Source organism: Neophocaena asiaeorientalis, unplaced genomic scaffold, assembly GCF_003031525.2.
Source record: "Neophocaena asiaeorientalis asiaeorientalis breed wild unplaced genomic scaffold, Neophocaena_asiaeorientalis_V1.1 scaffold248, whole genome shotgun sequence".
Classification (NCBI taxonomy): domain Eukaryota; kingdom Metazoa; phylum Chordata; class Mammalia; order Artiodactyla; family Phocoenidae; genus Neophocaena; species Neophocaena asiaeorientalis.
This window is the reverse complement of record NW_020185320.1, coordinates 378,280-394,699: the sequence shown is the minus strand read 5'-3', so window position 1 is coordinate 394,699 and position 16,420 is coordinate 378,280. Positions and strand designations below refer to the sequence as shown.

Sequence of the window (16,420 nt, the reverse complement as noted above, 5' to 3'; positions counted from 1 at the left end):
AAGGGAGACATTTAACTTTATTTTTAACAGGGACATTCTTTACTTCTAGTCAAGGTGCCCTTTTCTTTAAAGCAGGTATACAATGTCTGTTTGATAGGCCTCAAACAGGCTGTTTTCGTTAGCATAAAATTCAAGTTAAATTATGTATAAGCCAGGATGACTTTCCCTGTACCTCAATATGTGAACAATTCTTTCATCATTATTCAATGCTGAAAAGAAATCAAGCTATCAAGCCAGGAAAAGAGATGGAGGAAACTTATATGCATATCGTTAAGTGAAAGAAGCCAGTCAGAAAAGCCTACATGCTCTATGATTCCAACTATATGACACTCTGGAAAAGCTAAACCTAGAGAGACAGAAAAAAAAGATCAATGGTTGTCAGGGGCTGGGGGAGGGAATAAGAGGAAGGAGCTGGAGGAGGGGAGAGGGAGGCATAGTAGGTGGAGTACATGGGAGGTTTAGGGCGGTGAAACTATTCTGCGTGATAGTGTAATGGTGGATACATGTTATTATCCATTTGTCAAAAGCTGTAGAATACACAACACAGTGAACCCTAATGCAAACATGGACTTTAGTTAATAATATTGTATCAGTATGGGCTCATCTATTGTAACAAATACACCACACTAATGCTAGATCTAGGGGAAACTGGAGGGTGGAGTGAGGGGTATATGAGAACGCTCTAAACTTTCTGCTCCATTTTTCTGTAAACCTAATGCCTCTCTAGAAAAAGAAAGTCTAATTGGGAAATCTCTGTATCTTCCTTTCAATTTTGCTATCAACCTAAAACTGCTCTTAAAAAGCCTTTTTGAAAATAAATAAAGTATATTAATTAAAACATAAGTAAATGTAGGGGGCATCCCTGGTGGCGCAGTGGTTAAGAATCAGCCTGCCAATGTAGGGGATGCGGGTTCGAGCCCTGGTCTGGGAAGATCCCACATGCCGCGGAGCAACTAAGCCTGTGCGCCACAACTACTGAGCCTGCACTCTAGAGCCCGTGAACCACAGCTACTGAGCCTGCATGCCTAGAGACCGTGCTCCACAACAAAAGAAGACCCGAAATGAGAAGCCCACGCGCCACAAGGAAGAGTAGCCCCTGCTCGTCACAACTAGAGAAAGCCCGCGCACAGCAACGAAGACCCAACACAGCCAAAAATAAATAAATAAAATAAATTTAAAAAGAATAAGTAAATATATAAGAAAGGAAGAAATAAAACAGTCATTCTTGGCATATGATATCATCGCATACTTAGAAAAGCCGAGAATCCACAAATAAATTATTAGTAGAATTAATGAGAGTTTAGCAAAAATCAACACACAAAAACCAATGTAATTTTACATACTGGCCACAAAAAATCAAAATATGACAAAAGATGTTCAAGTCTTCTATGAATAAAAACTTAAAACTTTATTGAAAGAGAGTTAAGGCCAAAATGTATGAGACATTTTATGTTCAGTAATAGAAAATTTAAAGGATAAAAAGATTTAAACATGCTGCCCAAATAGATCTATAGATTCAAAACAATTCCAATAACTATCCCAATAAGTTTTTTTCTGGGACATGAAAAGATGATCCTAAAATTCATAAGGAAGAGCAAAGTCCAAGAATAGAAGGAGGATGAGGGCAAAGGAAGTCATGGGCCAAGGGGAATCGGAGAGGGACTTACAGATCTAGATGATGTCCTTCAGCAATGAGAGATGTCTCTGATCAGAGAGTTCTGAAGGGCAGTGTTATGGACTGAATGTTTTGTCCCCACAAATTCTTATGTTGAAGCCCTAACATAATATGATAGTACTGGGAAGCGGAGCCTTTGGGAGGTATTAGGTTCAGATAAGGTCATGAGGGTGGAGCTCCTATGATGGCATTAGTGCCCTTATAAGAAGAGACATCAAAGGGCTTGCTGCCTCTCCACCCTCGATATGTGGACACTAGGAATGTCTGCAAACCAGAAAGAGAGCTCTCGCCAGAACCTGACCAGGCTGGCACCTTGATCTTGGACTTCTCAGCCTCTAGAAATATGAGAAATAAACGCCTTTTGTTTAAGCCACCCAGCCTGTATTTTGTTATAGCTGCCTGAGCTAAGACAGGCAGCAATGGTTTGGGGTCTTTTACAGCTACAATGTTTGTCTTATCTATGGCTAGCAGATATTAGTTGCAGTTTTGTGAGAGGCAGGCAGGCTCTAAATGGCTAAAAAATATGCTTGTTTGGGCTCTATTTAATGCAATTGGATGTGTAAGAATTTGAGTTTGGCACTGGCAGGCTTTGAGCTAATAGTCCAAGCATATTGTGAAGAAGTAAAACACATAGGGGCCAATAAACAGGGGCTATCGTTAACTGATTATATAACCTAAGATACTCCTGAGGAAGAATCAGGCAGGGGGATGATGCCTGTCAGACGCATAGCCTTATCATACAAATATTTCAATTAAAACAGTGTGGTATTGGTTTAGGGATCACCCAGTAGACCAATGGAATAGAATAGACAACCTAAACATTGGCCCATTTATTTAAGAAGATTTGATTTTTAAAATGGTTCTGAAGAACCTAGGGGCAGGACAAGAATAAAGACGCAGACGTAGAGAATGGACTTGAGGACACGGGGAGGGGGAAGCATAAGCTGGGACGAAGTGAGAGGGTGGCATGGAGATATATACACTACCAAATGTAAAATAGATAGCTAGTGGGAAGCAGCCACATAGCACAGGGAGATCAACTCAGTGCTTTGTGACCACCTAGAGGGATGGGTTAGGGAGGGTGGGAGGGAGATGCAAGAGGGAGGAGTTAAGGGGATATATGTATATGTACAGCTGATTCACTTTGTTATACAGCAGAAGCTAACACTAATTTTAAAGCAATCATACTCCAATAAAGATGTTTAAAAAAAAGAATAATATAAGGTATGATAAGAATGTAAAACATACATACATGGATAAATACAGAATAAATAATTACACAAATATGTTAACAATGTCAGTCTTTGTTAATGAAACTATAGGTGATGGAGTTTTATCCCCCCCAGGTTTCCATAAAGATAATGTTACTTTTATAATGGGAAGTGTCCCAATAAACTATTTTTAAAAATAATTTTATTGAAGTATAGTTGATTTACAATGTTGTGTTAATTTCTGCTGTACAGTGAAGTGATTTGGTTATACATATATATATTCTTTTTCATATTCTTTTCCATTATGGTTTATCACAGGATATTGAATATAGTTCCCTGTGTTATACAGTAGGACCTTGTTGTTTATCCATCCTGTATATAATAGTTTGCATCTACTAATCCCAAACTCCCACTCCTTCCCTACCCTACCCCTTGGCAACCACAAGTCTGTTTTCTATGTCTGTGAGTCTGTTTCTGTTTTGTAGATATGTTCATTTGTGTCATATTTTAGATTCCACATATAGGAGATATTATATGGTATTGGTCTTTTTCTTACTTCGCTTAGTATAATCTCTAGGTCCATCCATGTTACTGCAAATGGCATTATTTCTTTTTTACGGCTGAGTAATATTCCATTGTGTGTATATATATGTGTGTGTGTGTGTGTGTGTGTGTGTGTATACCACCTCTTCTTTATCCATTCATCTGTCAGTAGACACTTAGATTGTTTCCATGTCTTGGCTATTGTAAATAGTGCTGCTATGAACATGGGTTCTTTTCAAATTATAGTTTTGTCTGAATATATGCCCAGGAGTGGGATTGCAGGATCATATGGCAACTCTATTTTTAGTTTTTTGAGGAGCCTCCATACTGTTCTCCATAGTGGCTGCACCAATTTACATTCCCATGAACAGTGTAGGAGGTTTCCTTTTTCTCCACACCCTCTCCAGCATTTGTTATTCGTAGACTTCTTTTTTTTTTAATATAAATTTATTTATTTATTTGTGGCTGCATTGGGTCTTCATTGCTGCGTGTGGGCTTTCTCTAGTTGCGGTGAGCGGAGCCTACTCTTCATTGTGTTGTATGGCTTTCTCATTGCGGTAGCTTCTCTTGTTGTGGAGCACGGGCTCTAGGCACACGGGCTCAGTAGTTGTGGCTTGCAGGCTCTAGAGCACAGGCTCAGTAGTTGTGGCATGTGGGCTTAGTTGCTTCACGGCATGTGGGATCTTCCCAGACCAGGGCTTGAACCCATGTCCCCTGCATTGGCAGGCAGATTCTTAACCACTGCACCACCAGGGAAGTCCCTTCATTGTAGTTTTGATTTGCATTTCTCTAATAATCAGCGATGCTGAGCATCTTTTCATGTGCCTGATGGCCATCTGTATGTCTTCTTTGGAGAAATGTCTTTTTAGGTCTTCTGCCCATTTTTCTGTTGGGTTGTGTTTTTTTGTGTCCCGATAAACTATTTTTATACTAGGCACTTAATAAATATTTAAATGCCAGCCAAATTTTCATGCTTTTAGTATTGTGGGTGTGTATCTAATAATTGTTGAAGTCAGAGTTGCTTCCTTGTGCAGTCGGGCTCATCTTGGTGCACCTGTCAAACCACTTCAGTTACCCACTGAAACCGTCATACTGCTCATGGCTTAATTTTAAATGGAACGCAGCTCTAGCATGAGACTGTGATTTAGGAGAGGATATCCTTTTGATGTATTTTGATGACCTGAATGACAATATATTTCTTCTTCAAGGTTTTTACCTGTCAGTGAAGGATTTAAATTGTTTATGAAGACTGATAGACTCTTGACCTTAAGAATATTTATTTGTAATATGTATTCATTCACAATAATTGTTACTGAGTGTGTATTATATGTCAGGCATTGGTCTAGGAGCCTGGAACACAAAGATGAGTAAGATTGGTAGGCCCCTGCCTCACCCCGCAAGCTCACACTGTAGTCACGGGAAACAGACATGAACACCAATAAGTGACAAGGAGTGTTGGGGGCCCTAGGGTAGAGGTCTGCATAAAGTGCAGTGGAGGCCCAAAGAGGGAAGTGACCAACCATGTGTAGGTGGGAGATTTGGTTAGGAATGACTTCACTGAATAGGGTGACATTTGAACTGTGTCTTGAAAGTCACAGTTGGGTAGGGCAAGTATTCTAATTAAAGGAAGTTGCTTTAGCCAAAGCACAGAATGCTCAAGGGTGAGAGTCATTTGGAAGTTTGAGTTGAGGTACAGCAGGCATGAGTGCCCAATAGAACTTTCTGCAATGATGGAAAAGTTTTATATCTTCACTGTCAAATATGGTAGCCACTAACCACATGTTGCTAGCGCAACATGAAGAATTAAATTTTAAATTTCATGTAATTTTAACTACATTAAATTTAAACAGGTGCATGTGGTTGGTGGCTACCAGATTGGATAGTGCAGGTCTAGAGATGAGGCCAGATCAAGGAGGAACTTACATCCCATTCTAGGGGGACTGAATTTTCTCTTCTAGGTAGTGGGAAATCTTCAAAGAGCTGTACATAAGGAATTACTTGATCAGCCTTGCATTTGGGAGGGGGGCAGACTAGAAGCAGATAAAATGTTTAAGAGACCTCCAAATACAGTAACTAGGGAAGTAATTAGGGAAGGGAATGGACATCAGACAGGGTAAGAAGATAGAAGGGGCTGGCTTAGTGACAAGACTGCATGTGAAGGGTGACAGAGGGAGAGAAGGAAGATCACCCGAAGCAGGTTCCGGGCTGCTTTAATCATTGGGCCTGTTATTAAATCTGTGACAACTCATCCCAACAAAGAATGCCAAGAGTGGGATGGGCTTGGAGAGAAGATTAGTGTTAGAGATAATGAGCTTGGAGTGCAGGTGAGAAATTCAGGTGACCTATTACTAGCTTTCTATTGGGTTGGCCAAAAAGTTTGTTCGGGTCTTTCCGTAAGATGTTACGGAATATACTTGCAGTGTGCCAGGAGGAATTGGCAGTCCAACCCTCCCCATTTGAGGGACAACTGTCTTAAAATAATCTGATGGAATTTTGGGCCATTATCTGGCCACAAGAAAATAGCTGCTAAAAGTGGAATGCAGCTCTTTTACAATTTCAGCAAAGCTGGAATAGGGTCAAAAAAATTCCTCCTCAAAAAAATTAGGACTTATGGACTACAGAGCAAGGTGAGTTCCTTGATAATTGAGAAAATAAAATTATTTCTTTTTTAAAAATTGTAGTATAGTTGATTTACAATCTCATGTTAGTTTCAGGTGTACAGCAAAGTGAATCAGATGTATATATATTCTTTTTCAGATTCTTTTCCATTATAGGTTATTACAAGATATTGAATATAGTTCCCTGTGCTGTACAGTAGGTCTTTATTGTTTATCTGTTTTATATAATGTGTATCTGCTAATCCCAAACTCCTAACTTATCCCTCACCCCCCTTTCCTCTTTGGTAACCATAAGTTTGTTTTCTGTGTCTGTGAGCCTGAAAATATTATTTCTTTAATAAGGGTTTAGACTGTACCAAATTAAAGTTTGTCCTTGGGAGCCATGCTATAGTGCTCTTCAGAGGGAGAGGGAAGCACAAAGATGAAACTCAGTCTGGAGCCCAATCCCCAGGCCTCATGCCCACCTCCAACACCTGCTCTTCCTGTAAGACTAGGGATCTGTTACTCAGTCAGCGCCCACCTTCTGACACCCAGGCCCCATTGGAAACTGCCGACTCTAGTTTGAGGCATGGATGGAAGGAGAGAAGACTAAGCATCCTCTCTTCCTGGGGATGTTTAAAGGGGTACTTGGAGGTAGGTAAGACATCCTAAAGCATGAGAATCAAAAGTTATGTCAGAGGAAGATCTGAAGACCTCTCATTTAAATGCCTCCTCTTTTCCCTCCAAAATTGTAATTCCTTCCAAAATCACGTTAACTTTTCAATAAATACATTAAAGCCATTTAAAATTTCTCTTTTTTTTCACTCGCCCACTCCTAAACTCACCTCCCTAACCCAGATCGTCTGGTGTGACTATTACATCCCAGGCTCTGTTCTTAGGGATGCTGGGGATTCCACAAAATATGTTTCCTGCCTTCAAGGAGCTTGTGGTCTAGTCGGGGAGACAGACAAGAAAATAGACTCCCCAAGAGTACTGAGAGCTCTGTCAGGTGTATGTACTGGGGGGATGGGCTATGGACATTCCTCTTGGGATGGTGACAATGTTTTGGAATCAGATGGAGGTGAAGGTTTAGGACTCTAAACCCAATATTGATAGGTCAGAGAAAGTTTCATAGGAGACATGGCTTCTGAAAACATGGAGGAATTAACCAGGTGAAAAGGGAAAAGGGACATTCAGATAGAGGAAGTAACCTCTGTGCAAAGATCTGGAGGCCAGCAAGTAATGCAACACGGCCAGAGAGTAGAAAGAGTGTGGTCTTGGGGGAGTGGAGGTAGTTGTGAGAGCTGAGGTTGGATGGCTGAGCTGAGATCAGATCATGATCACCTTGTATGCCGTGCCAAGGAGTTTGGACTTTACCCCAAGGCCACTGAGAAGCCTTCATAAGGTTTTAGGCAAGGGAATGACTTGATCAGATTTCCATTTTTGAAGTACCATTTTAGTGTAGGCAAGGATTTGGAGGGATACGAGACTGGAGGCAGCGAGCTCATTTAGTTGGCTGCTGTAGTAATCCAGGCCCAGCCCCCCAAAAAAGTAGTTGCTTTAATAAATTCAGGAGAAGTGGGAATGGAGAGAATTGAAGTAATTCAAGAGGCAATAATGAAGACTTGGTTCTTAATGTAAGGATTGGGGAGATGGGTGTGGGAGTCGGTGGGTGAAAGCTACCTAGTAACATTATCTGCATATACAGAGTAGGTAAGTAGATAAGATACCAGAGTTTACCATGGGGGCTCCCATGGTATTTCTGATATGCTATCCCTCACTCTCTGGTGTTGAGAATCACTGCCACAGAGGCTGTAATGCAAAGGTGTTTATGCTTTAGATCCTGCTTTCCTTATTAGGACTATGTGTACGAAATTATTTTTTTTTATGTGTACGATATTTACCTGGTTTGGGGAGAAAATACCTTTAAGAAAGAACCTCTTGCCTTCACTTTTTTTTAGAGGCTCGATTTTGATTATAATAGAATTCACTCATTTAATTTTTTCATTTTGTGTTCTTGTAATTTCAATTCTTTTGTAGCACATGAAAGAGCAGGACCCCATGCTTGGGGATCTGCAGTAAGTGTTTCAGGTTCCCCCCAACCCCATCTAGGTTGTGAAAATCTGATCTTAAGGTTTGTTGTTTCCCCACTGGCTGATTCATGTGATGGAGAAAAAGGTGGGAAACAAAAATAATTAATGCTTTTGTGGCCTCTCCCGTTGCAGAGCACAGGCTCTAGACGCGCAGGCTCAGCGGCCATGGCTCATGGGGCCAGCCGCTCCGCGGCATGTGGGATCTTCCCGGACTGGGGCACGAACCCGTGTCCCCTGCATCAGCAGGCGGACTCTCAACCACTGCGCCACCAGGGAAGCCCTCATCTTATTTTTAAAGGTAATTGACAATCATAAAGAAAAGTAGATTTTTAAGGGTCAGCCTAATGAACTTAAGAAGCTTGCTATTTTTGTGTCAGGAAACTCAAAATTTGCTTTTTTTCTGCCTCTTCATATCTGTGCCCATGTAACTAACCTCTAAAGAGGAATCTCTCTAAGGAAGTTGATTAAGAAATGATCTTGTGGGACTTCCCTGGAGCCGCAGTGGATAAGACTCTGTGCTCCCAATGCAGGGGGCTTGGGTTCGATCCCTGGTCTGGTAACTAGAGCCCACATGCATGCCTCAACTAAGAGTTTGCATGCCACAACTAAGGAGCTGGTGATCCACAACTTAGGAGCCGGTAAGCTGCAACTAAGGAGCCCACCTGCCGCAACTAAGGAGCCTGCCTGCTGCAATTAAGACCCAATGCAACCGAATAAATAAATAAATATTTTTAAAAAATGATCAAAAAAAAAAAAAAAAAAAAAAAAAGATCTTGTGATCTTCTTGACTGAAAGGATGTGGGAAGTAGACTGAAAGTAGTTCATGCTTTTTCTAAGGGAAACTGCAGTAAGGAGCGACTTGCATTGTCTTGCTTGTGCCACAGTTTCTTTTTCATCATTACCCTGAAAATTCAGCTTCCCTTTCCGTTAGCAAGCATTTTTGTGGAGAAGGAAAGTTAAACTGGAAAGGAAATTGTCAGCTAATCCTAAGACTATGACTTCCTCCATTTCAAAATCGGTATACCACATATATTACGTAGACTAACACAATGGCTGTGGTTTTTTTTTTTTTAAAAGTAGCCAACCATTGCATACCATATGGATAATAATGGAGAAGAAGAATGAGGTACGGTGAAAAGCACAAGATCTGGATTTTTTTTAACTTCTGAGGATTTTTTGGAAACCAGGATGCAGCTCTATTTTAATGATCTATAGCCAAAAAGCATAACCCAAAGTAGAGAAGTTCTACGTTATTGTGCCTTTTCTTTGCTTTTTATTATGAAATAGACATATACAGAAAACGTTAATATAACATATGCACCATTGAATACATAATTATAAAGTGAACATCCACATAACCACTGTCCAGGTGCATTCGAGAAACTTAACCTACTGACACTTGCGTGAGTTTCAGAGAATCTGAATTCTCTGAAATTACATGTAAAATTAGGATGCATTTTTCTGGGGGAAAGAGTCTAGAATTTTTCTTAGAATTTTAAAAGAGTTCCCTTCAAATTTGAAATACTGATTTGAGCAGTAGAACTAAGATGGCCCTGTGACTTAGTAGCTGTGTAATCTTGGGCTGGTCTTTTGTGCTCTCTGAATCTTGAATTTGTAGAATGCAATGAAGGATAGTTCATGCTCTTGTGACGCTGTTGTAAGGAACCACTCATTTGTTATTATCTGTGAAAGAACTTGGTAAACTCTTGCAAATGTTCATTATATATCTCTGTTAGTAAATGGAAACTTTCTTAGTAAGGTCTTTGCAATATCTAAAGAACTGCTAAATTGCTTTTGTTGATCGAGGCTGGTTTAAAAGTCCTGATCTATCATTGTAACAGCTATTCTGGCAACACTCCAATTCTGGACTAGGAAAACTTTTTCCCAGGCGGCCCCCGAGCTACTCAGCAATGTCTGAAGAAAGTCACTCAACTTGGCAGATTGCTTTCACTTTATATTCATGATCGTAACCTTCAGATGAATATCCACTCTTCTCAGCAATGAACTGAAATTTTCTATTAAGCATACTTTTCTACTCTCCTAGGTGACTGTTTCCTATTATCCTCTCTCCAAGATTATCCACAGTTCCACTTCTGACCATGATGGAATAACAAGGACTGAACTGAACTTCCTGCCACAAACAACCAGAAAACTGGACAAAATATATAAAGCAACTGTTTTCAGACATTGGAAGACAGACAGCACAGGACTATGATGCCTGAGAAAAAGGGAGCATATGAGGTTGAATGCCTCCCCAACTTTCTGTGTGGAGGCAATTTCCAGAATACTTGGAAAATAAACCCAAACAGAGACTAGAGATTAGCTGAGTTGAGGAGACAGAGACCAGCATTCCCAGAGGCTGAGGGAGCTGGAATTTGAAGGGCAGAGTTGTTTTTTTTAAAAAAAATAAACAAAAAACAACGAAAAAGGCACAGCTCCATAAATCTGAGTCTTTGCTAAATGTTTGGCTGTGATACATCGACTGAAAATCCACACAGCCCATCAAAGAATAACCAGGGAGTTGCAAGCTAAATGATTCCCAGAAATCACAGAGGATGGGCAGACATTTGAGCTCTGACCAGTCAGAATGGGAAGTCCTCAGTGAAAACCTCTGAGCAGTCATTACTTAGTAGTGGGGCAAAATTGTCCTTGAAGTGAAGGCTACTCTAGTCTCTTCCTAGTACAGCTGAAACACAGTTTTCAAAGGAATCAAAATGATCCAGAAATAACTTAGCTGCCTAAAAAAACCCAAAGCTCAACACTCCTTGAAGGGAGACAACAAAATTCAGGCAGTCAACAAGGATAACATTTACACCGTCCACCATTCAACAAAAATTAGTAAATGTGATAAAATGCTCAACTCATTTGCTCTTAAGACTTTAGGGAAATACACACACACACACACACACACACACACACTCACATATATATTCCCCTGTTTAAAAGTGTGATAGTCCCTGATCTCTGACATCTTAAAGTCACTTAATCATAGGAATTAAGTCTATGCCATTTCGTGAAGATAATCCTATTTATCTTTGAGTTAAAAACATTCAGTAAAATGGAGCTCACATTCTCTCCTATGACTTCCATCACAACTGGTCAACTCTGTTTGTTTTATGTTAAGTTAGATCCACTACTGTCTGTAGATTTGTACTCTGGTGTTCTGAAACAACATAAAGTCCTCTTTCTCTTCTAACAAAACTGAGACTAGTTCTCAGGCCATGTTTTTCTTAAGGTAAATATATCCAACTCCTTCCATTTCTTTCTGACAAGATTCTTCTTATTTTTTGGAGGCTCTCTAGTTCCTCCATGTTTCTCTTTAAATTGCTGCCATGTTAAAACTAGAAAAAACTTGTTCTACAAAGACTGGAAGTCCAATAAGTCATGGGAGTGTGAAATACATTTTCATATTGATTTTGTCAACAATAGTGTTAAAGGTAATAATCATATCTAAAGTGTATTGATCCCTTAAGCTATGCCAGACACTATGCTAAGTGCTTCATAAGGATTCCCTCATTTTATTCTAACAAATCTATGAGGTAGATGCTATTATTATCTTTGTTTCATAAATGAGAAATTTGGACCATTGAGAGGTTTATAGATGAACTATTATCACAGTAATATTGTATAATAAGCTACCCCAAAACTCAGTGGTTTAAAACAATGCTTATTTGTTATCACACATCTATAGGTTGGCTGGAGTTGGGCTGATCTAGGTTGGGCCCATCTGGACAGCTCTGCATCTCATTGAAAGACTGGTTCAGGCAATTCTGCTCCATATGCCTCTCATTCTTCTCCTGGGACCCAAGAGCTAGCCAGGGTATGTTCTTCTCATGACAATGACACAAGCTCAAGAGGGAAAGAAGAAATGTGGGGTCTCTTAAGGCCTTGACTCTGAACTTGATACACTGTCACTTCCATACATCCCATTGGCCAAAGCAAGTCATATAGCTAAACTCAAAGGGCAAGGAAGGATACTCCACATAAGTCCATAACAAGGGTGTGCGTGCAAGGAGGAGTGAAGAATTAGGGCCAATTATTCAATGTAGCACAAAAGGCTAAATAATACTTCCAAAGTCACACCTATTGTAGGTAGCAGTTAGGGATTGAATTTGGCTGAATGTAGCAGAAAACCTAAATAATGAGATAGAGGTTTATTTTCTCTGATGTTACGGGAAGTCTGGAGGTAGGCAGTCAAGAAGACTGATATGGCTGCTCTGAGATATCACCAGGAACTCAGGCTCTCTTTTAGATTTTTGTTTCCTCACTCTTAAGCTGTGGTTCTCATCTTCATGTTCACAATAAGGCTGCTGGAACTTCGGCCAGTACATTCTCATTTCAAGTACAAAGAAAAGGGAAGGAGATAGACATAAATATGAAAGGCCTTTCTCTGCCTCTCCATCCAGTGATTCCACTTACATCTCATTGGCCAGGACCATGTCACAGGTCACCCCTAGCTGAAAGCGGGGGCTGTTGAGATATCTTTTTTTTTTCTTTCAGAATAGAACATTGTCATTTACAACACAATTAGTGTTGGTAAGGGAGAAGAACTTGTATATTTGGTAGGCAACTAGCAGTATCAGACACACTCAGGAAGTATTTGTGCCAGGATTTGCCCATTAGTTTAAAATTATACCTAACATGATGGAATTATTCTTACCAGCTTAAAAAATATTTAATGTTCTTTTTTTCTTGTTTGTTTTTTTGGCCATGCCACACAGCCTGCAGGATCTTAGTTCCCCAACCAGGGATTGAACCCGTGCCCCCTGCAGTGGAAGCATGGAGTCTTAACCACTGGACCACCAGGGGAGTCCCCCAAAATATTTAATATTCTAACATAATATATGCTCATGAAACACATTTTGGTAGATATCTTAAAGTATAAAGAAGAAAACAGCCATGCTCTCATTGCCTAGATATAACCACTGTTAAAATTTTGCTATATCACTTTCTTTTTTGTTGTGTTACTTTATGTATTTACAGTTTCCAAATTGGGCTCAGTTTCTATGAATAGCTAGTCCTCTCATTTTTTTCTCTTTTGTTTTATAGATCATAAGACTATATACTCATTATAGAAAATCTAGAAATTCAGAAAAGTATAAAGGAATAAAAATAACTAACCCATACTCAGAAAAGTAATAAAGTAATAAATAAAATAAATAACTTAGAGCCACACACTGCTAAGGATATTGGTAAATTGACTACACACTTTTTATATATTATGTATATGAATATAGCTGAGGTCATACTGTATATATATTTTGCATTTGGCTTTTTAAAAATATAAGACAAACACCAGGTTTTTACTCACATTTTAAATGCCTGCCTAATGTTTTACTTTATCAACATTCCTTAAATCTCAGGTGTTTGTATCTCCGGTGTTTTGCTATTATGTATCTTGCTACTCTAAAAATCTATTTTTGCACAAGCTTCATCCACATTCTACCAAAATTTTCTAGAAGGGGAAGATAAATAATCCTTTTATAGTATGACTTGGGTATTTTTTGTGTTGATTCATTTCCTAATAATTTGTGAATGTCCTTAAGTAAAGTTTATTTGGTATATTTGCTTGCAATTTGAGGAATGGGGCACGAACCCGTGTCCCCTGCATCGGCAGGCGGACTCTCAACCACTGCGCCACCAGGGAAGCCCGGCAGTAGCTTTTTTAAAAATAAAACTTTGTTGTTTGATGCTCTGCTTCTAATATTTTAATGCTGTTTCGTACTTTCATGTCAGTAGGTGGACCTAACAAACATTACCGTTAAAGGACAAAACCTCATTATTCCATCTCCAGACTCAGATGTGTTTTATGTGCTTCTAGAACGTGCAGTTTTCTCTTCTGGCATCTTGGGCTATCCTATTACTGACTTCCTTTGAACAAGAGGACATGAAATTAAACTGTGATCCTTTTGTTTTTTTAAAAACTAGATACTAATGGAAGAAATGTTCACATATTGAGGTATGGGGAAAGTCATCCTGGCTTATACGTAATTTAACTTGAATTTTATGCTAACTAAAACAGCTGGTTTGTGGCCTATCAAACATGCACTGTACCTCTGCTTTAATCATTAAAGAAAAGTGCATTGACTCTGTTTGTGTTAAAATTAGAGCTCTTTCCTTGGCAGCCAATGCTGGTACTCCTTCAAAGATAAGACTTCCTTCCTGGTGCCAAGGCCATACTGACTGGCTGTGTACATGCTAATCTGTTTTTTTGAAACCTTGAAGGAATGCATCCCTGACTTGTTTGATATTCTTTGTTCTGACAAAATATAAAACTGTTGAAAACCATGCTTTTCAGGAGCAATTCCTCAGAGTTATCTGAAAGGCTGTGTCCAGGGCCGTAGGCCTCAGTTAAAACTCTTTTCTGTTCCTGTTATGGATTGTTTATTGATTATTTCCAGCAACAATACTTTTATATGCACTGCATTTCTCAAGAATACAACCCTTCCATTCCCATCTCTAGGAACTGGCCTCTGCTCACCTCCCCCACTGTATCCCCTTTTTTTAAAGGCTGCATAGGTTTCCATGCTACCAAGTTAATACTCTTGTTTAAGAAATCTTGTGTTTGACACCCTTAACCCACTGAGGTGTGAACCTGCCTGCGGCGAGCAGGGGCAACTCTTCATTGTTGTGCGTGGGCTTCTCATTGCGGTGGCTTCTCTTGTTGCAGAGCATGGGCTCTAGGTGCACACGGGCTTCAGTAGTTGTGGCTCGTGGGCTCAGCAGTTGTGGCTTCCTGGTTCTAGAGCGCAGGCTCAGTAGTTGTGGCACACGGGCTCAGTAGTTGTGGCACATGGGCTCTAGAGTGCAGGCTCAGTAGTTGTGATGCACAGGCTTAGTTGCTCCGTGGCATGTGGGATCTTCCCCGACCAGGGATCGAACCCGTGTCCCCTGAGTTGACAGGCGGATTCTTAACCATTGCACCACCAGGGAAGTCCCTGGGTCTCTCTGTATTTGCTTGTCTTTGTTTTATAAAGTTATTCTCGTCCATCCTCCCAGGAAAGACTCTCAAGCTTGGACCCGGCCACGCCTCCCCACCTTGGCCCTACCCACATCCTGGTCCCGCCCCCTTCGGGCCCTAGCGTTCGGTTTCCATGGTTATAACGCTGCTTCCTAGAGAGCCCAGCTGCCCAGAAGGACCCCCGCAAAGACCCCGGGGAAGAATCGGGTAGACGCGGCTCCAGCTCTCCATTCCGGCGAAGGTCAGCCCATTCGAGGCTCCGCGCCCTTGAGCCCGGGGTGTACCCCTCGAGGAAGCGAGCGTGGGGCCGTGGACAGAGCCTGGGCTGCTGGAGCATCCCGTCTAGCCCGATTGAGGCTGAACTGTCGGTAAGGACTCCTTTCTGGGCGCCGCCACTGAACGGAAACAGCGGTCACTTACGGCCGGAGGCGCCCAGGTCCGCAGGTCAGGCTTCTAACCCGCTCGCCGCTGCTCGGGGCCGCATGCACGCCCCCAACGGCCTGAACTTGGGGGTTTAGGCTTCCCAGAGTCAAGCAGGGGCGGGTACTGAGGGGAGTCGTGAGCGGCACGGGCCCGGCGCCCGAGGGCGCTCGCGCACGCGCACACGCAAGGCTAACCTTTGAGCACGGGCTCGTTAGGAGCTGCTGTTTTAAGCTCTTACCTTCTGCCACGCACTATTTTAACCACTAAATGTATAGAATTCAGTCCTCGCGACAACTCCGGGGAGAGGGTAGTAGTCGAATCTATATTTTTCAGATGAGAAACCGCTTCAAAGAGAGGTGAAGCAGATGCCGGAGGTCTCAGCTAGAAAATGGTCGGGTCACGATGGAAACCGGGCACTCCGGTTCTATTGGACAAGATGACGTGTTGTTGACCTTACCTGAACCCTAATAATGCTGAAAGTTAGCTTTATCTACCTGGGATTGACTTTGTTATTCTCTACATGCTTATTTCCCCTGTGCTCAGTTACTGGTACGAATCAGAAAACCTGATAGTCATTAAAACCCGCCACCTTTTCCTGGTTTATAGTAAATGGAATTAATAACCAGGAGTTCATTTTTTTCCGTGATACATAACTCCTGTAATATTTTTTGCTTTTATGTTTTTAATCGAGTCTAAATGCCAACTTGGATGTGCTAGAAAGAGAATTTAGACGATCCAAGCAAGAATTGTTTTCCAAGCGTCATTATAATTATGAAAGGTCATTTAGTGAATGTGGTGGAATAAGCATTTCCTCTTTTCAAGCTGTACTCGGCCGCCTACACAAATGGGAGTGGGGTTTCTCATTAATTCTACTCCTCCCTGCCCCCAATAGTGTTTAACCTTTTTTTTTTTTTTTT

General features: G+C 40.9%; 1 protein-coding gene across 1 annotated transcript in view; it reads left to right on the top strand.

The window, feature by feature from the left end:
• Positions 1 to 15,394: 15,394 nt before the first annotated feature.
• Positions 15,395 to 16,420, top strand: part of CFAP206 (cilia and flagella associated protein 206) — a 31,760-nt gene continuing 30,734 nt past the window's right edge. The window contains exon 1 of the mRNA XM_024733707.1: positions 15,395 to 15,448. The gene's annotated coding sequence lies outside the window, so the exon portion shown is untranslated. The remainder of the gene's footprint in view (positions 15,449 to 16,420) is intronic.